Source organism: Muntiacus reevesi, chromosome 8, assembly GCF_963930625.1.
Source record: "Muntiacus reevesi chromosome 8, mMunRee1.1, whole genome shotgun sequence".
NCBI lineage: Eukaryota > Metazoa > Chordata > Mammalia > Artiodactyla > Cervidae > Muntiacus > Muntiacus reevesi.
The window spans coordinates 58,543,148-58,552,475 of NC_089256.1; the positions used below are offsets into that span (position 1 = coordinate 58,543,148).

Genomic DNA, 9,328 nt, shown 5'->3' on the forward strand with positions numbered 1-9,328 from the left:
GATCAGTATAAATATTGACACACTTGGGAAAGGAAGAGAGGGCACACGCAGAGGTGTGACAATTTTTGCTCCCATGTCAGAATTTAATTTAGGAAAAGAACTTCCACCTGCTTCGTGTTGACAATAAATGATATATCTAGACACCAATTTTCCTTTTCTAAACAAGTCTCCTCTGTTATATATATATTTTAAAATTATTAACCTTAATATAACTTGGATATGCACATATGCGCTCACACAATGATAGTCATCTAAGTTTAGATAACAATACTTTAAGCTTTCAAACTCCAGCTCTTAAAACAACTTTATCAAGTATATCATCATTCGATGTTTATGTATATAGTGGCTCATCAGGTAAAGAATCTGCCTGCAATGCAGGAGAGGAGATGCAGTTTCAATCCCTGGGTTGGGAAGATCACCTGGAGAAAGAAATGGCAATCCACTCCAGTATTCTTGCCTGGGAAATCCCAGGGACAGAGGGGCCTGATGGGCTACAGTCCATGGAGTTTCAGAGAGTTGGACATGACTGAGCGACAAGCATACACATGCTCTTTTATCTTGAGTATTCTGAAGAAAAAAGTGTTCATGCATAAATGAGAATACATGCATAAAACCATGCATAGGTATTATGTAGGAACTATGCATTTCATTGTTTATTTATCTCTGTGTTGGGAGACCATTCTCCATGGGTTTCTCAGGATTCTCCACATCCTAAGAGCAGAAGCAATGACTTCCTTTGTTCTGGACTATCTTTTAAAGATGTCTGTACAGTGAACAACCAGGAAATAGACATTGTTTCTCCCTCCAGAGCAAAGGGTGTGTTTTATTTTTTGCCCATCATGATAATGTCCCCCTCCAGTATAAAGGTTAGATGGTCTTACTGCTCATTGTGAAATATTTGTGTTCTTTAAACTCGGGTTTCCTCTCTTGTCCATGCAGCCCACTATATGGGCAATGCAGGTACATCCTGACCCTCTTAGTGTCACTCTGTGGACTCTGGCACATAGGGGACTGATGAAGTGCTGGGTTGCTGGGAAGAATACTGACTCTGACCCAGGCATCTTATATTTCCTCCCAACGTCCATGAAACTGGGGAAGACTAGCTTGTTGGCTGAAATTAGAGTAAAATCTTAGATTCTTCACAGTTCTTGGTTCTCTGAATTTTAATATTTTTTAAAGTTCCTAGGGAGATATTGATTCTTAAGTATTTCAATAAACTATTAGTTTAAGTTTCCAAGGACAATTTACAATTTAGACAAATATATTAAGTGGGCATTAAAGTCCAATGCTGATTTTAAATTTTTATCAGAGAGCTATCATAAGTTATCAGGTTATACATAAAAGTAGTGGAGGAACTCCACAATAAATTACAGTACTGTCTAAGCTTTTTGAGACCAGTTTCTAATGATACCAGTCACTCAAATAAAAACTCAATCCAATTGTATGCCTATGTACATGTTTATATATTTTAAGCAATAATAATTTATAGGACAAGTGTTTGGAATTTTGAAACTTTAATTTAGCATTTTGTAAAATGTTGAATTTCTCACATGAAATAAAATGTTATGTTTGCATTTTTATTTCTCACATAGCAAAACCAGGAGAAGAAATATAGCTATCTTCCACATCCAGAATATATGAAATAAATTATTAAAGTATTTGAATAGTATTATATAAATCTGGCTTATAGTTTACTGTTTATTTACTTTTATTCATGTATTTTAAAAGTAACATGAAAATCATAAATCTTGGTTAAAAGGATTTTTCAAAGTCTTTTCAGTTGGAAGCTGTGTCTTTATAATTCGTCATCTTACAAATGAAAGGGGTCTCCTGTATTTGTTTAATCTTTTCTCTCCCTTTTTATAACTACTCACTGTTGGCCTGTGGTCACTCTGCCGTGTTTTACATTTTAAATTCTATTTCTGTTTTTTACAGTATAAATAAGAGAGACAACAGGTTATTCAATGAAAGTTAAATTTTCCTTTTCCTTATCTAAAAATGTTTTGAGAGTATTTATAGTAGAAAATGATAGTGTTTAAATTTGTATTAATAATTTACTTATCTTTATACATTTATATGTTTTAAATTTTATTTTGATTAGAGTTTTAACTCTCATCTAAATTTAAAATTTTCCACTTGGAAGTTGCCTTTTCCTAGAAAAAAGACCTTTTAAGTTTCAATTTTCTGAAGACTGATATTAACCTACTTGATGCCTTTCTATAAACTCTAGAGTGTAATTTTATTGCCAGGCACTTGCAGACAGAGTGACAACCCAGCATTTATCTTTCTTCATAGCTTAGAGAATTTCCCATCAGGCTTAATGTTTCACTTTTTTTGGAGAATCTTTATGATCCTTCCCCTTAGACTCATAAGTCTTAGTGATCTTTTGTCACCAATTATAGGAGGCCCATTGAATTTGAGAAATTTAACTCGACTTTCTTTTCTAATTTCTTCCATGCTTGAGTCATCCTATATAATGCAAAGACTTCTACCGAGGGAGGCTCTTGTCCTCTGTCTGTTGTGGTATATCTACACTGGTCCTCCAGGACAGAAATCTTTTGCTGCTTCAGAAAGGCTATAGTGCCTTTCAGAGTCCTACATCTTCCTGGGTACGTAAGATATTTCACATAGGAAAAAAATCCACAGCATATAACAAAAGGAATTGGGGAACTCTTAGGCAAACTGAAATGATACAGCAGCCCTCTAAGAACAATGAAAAGAAAGGATGGAAATACATTCATTAAAAAGAAAAAGCACTTTCTTCAAGTGCCCTTGAGTAGCCCGTGAGGCTCCTCTGTCCGTAGGATTTTCCTTGACAAGAATACTGGAGTGAGTTACCATTTCTTCCTCCAGGGGAGCTTCCCCATCCAGGATCTAACCTGCATTGCAGGCAGATAGATTCTTTACCAGTGAACCACTATGGACTTCCCACAAAGACCTTCACTTCTGCGTTTATCCTCTGGGGGGCAGCAGTTCCCCATATAGGAGGAAAGAAACCAGGGGGAAGGTGAGGGCCACTTGTGCTCTTCAATTTGTTTCTCATTTTTCCTGGCCACGAGGGAAAACTTGCTTCTTGCTGGGGCTGAACTCTCACAAAGAATCCTCACTCACCTGAATCAGGTTTAAGCTGAATCACCTTTCAAATTTAGAACCACTTAGTCAGAAAGTAAAGACTACTGTGAGTCAGCTACTCAGATGAGTCTCCACCTCTTTTATGGATCTACCTTCTGTAGTATCCCTGCAGTAACAGCAACAACAAATAACATACTTACTGAATTTTCTTACCAGCTACAGTTTCTCAGCAGTGTATCATTATTAAAAGTTATTCATATATTTATCACAGTTGTGAATGAATTTATGAAAATCAAATCTATGGGCATAAAAAGTGGTCATGATATATATTGAGTAAAAAATAGAGATTTTATGTTATATTTGCAAGATAATTTCCTTTTTGGAATACCCATACCTTCAGGTAGTTGGAGAAAATATTTCTGAAAAGTCATAACCAAAATTTCAACAGTAGTTTCCTTTGGTTGATGAGATTGAAAGCAGTCAAAGTGTTTGTCACTTAGTTGTATCTGACTCTTTGCCACCCCATGGACTGTAGCCTGCCGGGCTCCTCTGTCCATGGAATTCTCCAGGCAAGAATACTGGAGTGGGTTGCCATTGCCTTTTCCAAGGAATCTCCCCGACCCAGGGATCAAAACTGGGTCTCCTGCATTGCAGGTCGATTCTTTATCATCTGAGCCCCTAGAGGAAGTCTGATGAGATGACAGGAGTTTTTATTTCTTGCTTTACCTTATTCTGTATTTTCTACATTTTCCACACTAAACGTTAAAGTATGTACAATAAAATAGTATATAAAAAGAAAGAATACAGATGTCAGGAACCTTAGAAAAAAATTAATAGTGGATTTCAAAATTTAAGTGAATATTTGCATGTGAATAGCCTCCATCTTAGTCCTACATTTTTCTGTCTTATGTTCTGGTTTTTATTGATTAATATTTACCTAGAACTAGCACATAGAACTAGCGTAAAGTTGTTTAGGGCTTCCCTGATGACTCAACGGGTAGAAAATCTGCCTACAATTCAGGAGACAATCCCTGGGTCAGGAAGATTCCCTGGAGAAGGAAATGGCAACTCACTCCAGTATTCTTGCCTGAAAAATCCCATGAACAGAGGAGCCTGGTGAGCTTTGGTTTATGGGGTTGCAAAGAATCGGATATGACACATCACACAACGAAAGTTGTTTTGAGGTGAATAAGATTTTGGAATGAGGGTAGTAAATGTTCAAAACAGAGATGAAATGCGGGAGAGAGTTGTCTGCTCATTAGTAGTCTTTCAGGGCAACTGAGCAAATGTCATTGCCTATCTCTTTCTCCTCTTGGTCCATAGGCTCTAGATTGCCTCATTACAGAATTTTAGAATCTCGGAGGACGATGAGCCATCCATGTCATTCTGTCCTGCCCACCTACCCAGCTCAGAGACCCTCCCCAGAATACCTCTAACTTCTGTCCTCTTCCTCAGCACCTCTGGAAATGTGGAGCTCGGTACTTTAGCCTGAAATACTCTTTCCCTTGGTCTGCCTGGGGCACTTCTATGCATCATTCAATATTCAAATCAGGTGCGCAGTTTCTGTGAGGCCCAGTCACTGGTCTTCTAAGTGTGGATTCTGAGGTCAGAAAGATGGTTCAGTCCTGCCTCTCTCCTCCTAACACTTGCTATGTGATCTTAGCCAGCTTATCTCACCTCTCTGAAGTTTTCTTACTTGTAAAATGGGGTTCACAGATGTGATAATGTGTATGGGCTCTTCAGATGGTGTCCAGAACATAGCAAGCAAGTAATAAATGGTAACTGCTACCGTTAACATCAGTGGTTTCAACACTGACCTGCAGATTAAAATCACCTGCAAAGCTTTTAAAACACGATTTAATAGGTCTGGGATGATGCTCTAACAGAATTTGTATTTTCCAAAAGTTGCCCAAGCCTGCTAGGTGGGGAACTGTTACACCAGCAGTTCTAAAAATCTGTTACCTGAACCGGAAGCACCAGCGTCTCCTGGGAAGCTGTTAGAAATTCAAATTCCAGGGCCCCACCTCACACCCACCCTGAAAGAAACTCTGGAAATGGGCCCCAGCAATTCAGGTTTTAACAAGCCTTCCAGGAGATTCTGATACATGCTAACGTTTATGAACCACTGCACCAGTTGGAAGCAGAACAACTCTCAGAACCACAGTACGAGGAATTTATCTTAGAAATTAGACTTTACACCATTGTGGGAGAGGCTAGGGAAGTAAGATCCAGGGAAAAGGCAAGAACTGTTTGTCTTGTTCAATGTGTATGTATTTTTAGGGCTTAATGCTGTGCCATACACAAGTGCAGTTTACTTCAATTCAGGAAATGTTGACTGAACACTAAATTTCTTTATGGCAGTGCGCCTGGGTCCTGGCAATACAATGCTGTATGAGGCATCTCAGGTTGCTTACAGCCTCTCAGACTCAACTCTTCCTTCCTGCTCTCACTGCCCCTTAAGCACACCTCTACCTACTGCTGTAATCTTTATGCTGATCTATATACACTTTTTTAAAGTTATAATTTACATTTATTTGATAATTATGGGTGTGATAAAAATTGTATTCTTTCATATGTTTATTGGCCTTTAAAAATTTTATTTAATTGGAGGCTAATTACTTTACAATATTGTGGTGGTTTTTTTCATACCTCGACATGAATCACCCACGCACGTACATATTTCCCCCGTCCTGAATCCGCCTCCCACCTCCCTCCTCACCCTATCCCTCTGGGTTGTCGCAGAGAACCGGCTTTGTGTGCCCTGGTTCATGCATCAAACTTGCACTGGTCATCTATTTTACATATGGTAACTATATATACACTTTTATATGTCTATGTCTACCACTAAACTGATCTTCTTAGTGCAGGAACAGACTTTACTCATTTCCTAGGAGATGCTTAAAGGCAGCTGTATTCTTGGGCCTGGCTCTGTGTTCCAAAGCCATGGGTTGTGTTCCCTTAGGGAAGAACAATAAGAGGGAAAAGCCTGGTGTATGAGTCAAAGTTTGATCAGGGAAGCAGAACCACTATGAAGATTACAATACAAAGAATTTACCTTAGAAATCAGACTTTACACCATGATGGGAGGGGCTAGGGAAGTAAGATCCAGGGAAAAGGAGTTGAAAGGTTACAAATCAGCCCTCCTCAGGGACTGGTACTTTAAAGGAGAAAAAAAACTAATATTGGAACATAGTTGATAAGCAACGTTGTGTTAATTTCAGATGTACAGCAAAGTGATTCAATTATACAAACATATGTATTCTTTTAAAAATTCTTGTCCCACTTCGGTTGTTACAGAATATTGAGCAGAGTTCCTTGTTCTATACAGAGGCATTGGTGCTTATAGAAACCAGAACTTTTAGGGAAATCTGGACAAACACATCCGGCTGCCAGAGGGACGGTGAAGGAGAGTTGGTGAAGACATCTGCGGAAGGTTGTGCTCCTGGTGGGCCTCGTGTGGCTGGAGGTCCACATGGCTGGTATTGGGGTGTGGGGGTTGTCACATTCAAAGCAGGGAGGGTGAGACCAGCAGGAGCGAGCAGCATCTCTGCGTCTTTTCCCACGACTTTCGGGAGTAGCAGCACTGCTTCATTTCATTTTCTCAATCACAAATGAATTTCTCCTCTGAACAACTTTAGCCTAGAGCCACATAGCAAAGGGTTTTTTTTTTTTTAATAATTCCTATTTAGCCCAGTTGACACAGTACTAAGTCACCCAGCTGGTAAATATCACTCACCTAAAAAGCTTGTATTTATATTCTCTGCAGGATCTACTCTTTCATCATTTTTAAATAGCCATGATAGAAGAGTGTTATTTCCAGACACAATAGAGTACCATCTCCAAATGTTATGTAGAAAAGATAAAAGGCAGGAGAGCTGTTGTAACAAAGGTCTGTTGCTAGATTCAGGTTTCTAGATTAGTAGTAGAAATAGAACTTAAGGTTATTTTCAGGGAATGATCTCTTTATGTTCTTTTTGATATAAGGAGTCATGTAATTGCAGGGTCTCACATGTTTCCTACAGGCTTAGTCCATAAAACTAAGCTATCTAATGCTACTTCCCCATTTATATGACAGGTCCCACACTGACTATTTCAATCTACATTCCCACTTGGTAGCACAGGGAACTAGACTTAATATCTCTTAATAACCTATAATGGAAAAGAATTTAAAAAAGAATATATCTACCTGTCTATCTATCTATCTATCTATATACATATAAACATAGGTATACTCCCATATGGGCTTCACAGCTGGTGCTAGTGGTAAAGAACTTGCCTACCAATGCAGATGTAAGAAATGTGGGTTCAATCCCTGGGTCGGGAAGATCCCCTGGAGGAGGGCATGGCAACCCACTCCAGTATTCTTGCCTGGAGAATTCCATGAACAGAGGAGACTGGCAGGGTACAATCATAGGGTCGCAAAGAGTCAGACATGACTGAAGTGACTTTGCACTCATACACACATATACACATATATCAATCATTTGCTGTACAGTTGAAAGTAACACAACATTTTAGGTCAACTATATTTTGATAAAACTTTTTTTAAAGAACCATCTCACTTGGGCTTCATTTTCTCTCTCCAATTTGATCCTTCCACCTCTTCAACATCTTCCCATCATATTAGCCAGGTTCACTGCTCCACAAAGATGCTGCTTGGATTAAATATCTGTTCCCTATGCTTTTGTCTTGGTTTCCCAAAGGGATTGTAAGCTCTTCAAGGGAAAGCATCCATGTCTTTTAGAATTTATTTCTCTTCTTTTTGCTTTGAGGCTCCCATAGGCTGAATGTGAAGTGAAATGAAGTGAAAGTCGCTCAGTTGTGTCCAATTCTTTGCAACACCATGGACTTCTCCACGGAATTTTCCAGGCCAGAATACTGGAGTGGGTAGCCTTTCCCTACTCCAGGGGATCTTTCCAACCCAGGGATCAAACCCAGGTCTCCTGCATTGCAGGCAGATTCTTTACTGACTGAGCCACAAGGGAAGCCCAAGAATACTGGAGTGGGTAGCCTATCCCTTCTCCAGCAATTCTTCCTGACCCAGGAATCGAACTGGGGTCTCCTGCATTACAGGCAGATTCTTTACCAACTGAGCTATCAGGGAAGCATATAGGCTGTATATGTGAACCAAAGTCGACTAAAGATGAGTAGAAGCACCAATTACCACACACATGCTCTGAGCACTCAGGACACCTCAGACATGTGATGAGCTGCCAAGTATTTAAACTAAGACTGACAATAAAGAAGACATGTCCACTTCTGTCATCTTATTGATGGCATCTTCATCTTACCCTGTAATTCTTTAAAATGATTGCACAAGTTTCTTTTTGCTGACTGCCTCTTCAGTCTGGATAGTACAACGGAGGGGAATGTTCTCAATAAAAATTCAACATTTAAAATATAACAAAAAATGTTTCTTTTTCTCAGGACTGACTGTGGTAAATAGCTAATGCCTGTGCTTGACTGCATCCTAATTTACCATGAGCAGGACTCAGAATAGCACCAGATACAATGAAATATTTCATCAGGGCTTTGGAGCGAAATCATAATCATCTCAGAGTGAGAAATTATCTTGATGTGTTTTTCGTAATGACAGTATCGATAATCCTGTAAAGCCCCGTGATAACACAGTATGATGAAGTTCAAAGGTCTGAGTCTGAATGCCAGCTCTGTCACATATTAACTTGTGATGCTGGGCAGGGCTCTGCGAGCTACAGCTTCCTCATCGTAAAGGAAAGGTGATCACGGAGACCTTTCTGTGAGTGGTGGTGACGATTAAGTTACACCCCAAAAGGAGGCTTCAATAAATGTTTGTTACGGAAAACTTGAAATCTCTTATTTTTTATTCTATTGGTTTCCTATCTTTTTTCTTTTACCCAGATCAGAAAGATAATTTTATATTTTCTTTCAACTTTTTTGAAACTCAGTATTTTCTGATAATGAGAAGTTAGTAGATATATTAACAAAAGATTTTTTTCTCTTTTGGTAATAATTTAGATCATAAAAAAAAATAATATAATAAGACAAATTCTCTCAGCATTGGGTTGGGAGTCAGGAGGAGAAGGAAGAAGGAAAGGGAAAGAGAGAGTCCGTAGATGCATGGTGGAAACATGACCCACTACCCCTTGATTGAGCACCCATGACAAGGTCTGTGTGATGGGGAAGCCCCAGCTAAAGGATCCTGCCTCCGTGAGCACGGATGCTCCGGGGCTGCGCTGTGAGCCCCCAGGGCAGAGCCCTAGTGCTGGCTCTCTGA

At 39.2% G+C, this 9,328-nt stretch overlaps 1 long non-coding RNA gene and 1 other non-coding gene across 2 annotated transcripts in view; one reads left to right on the forward strand and one right to left on the reverse strand.

The window, feature by feature from the left end:
- LOC136173743 (uncharacterized) overlaps nucleotides 1–9,328 on the forward strand; it is a 41,053-nt gene that overhangs the window by 25,907 nt on the left and 5,818 nt on the right. The window lies entirely within an intron of this gene.
- Nucleotides 8,104–8,176, reverse strand: TRNAY-GUA (transfer RNA tyrosine (anticodon GUA)). The gene has a single exon. It is a non-coding gene; the product is annotated as a tRNA-Tyr (tRNA).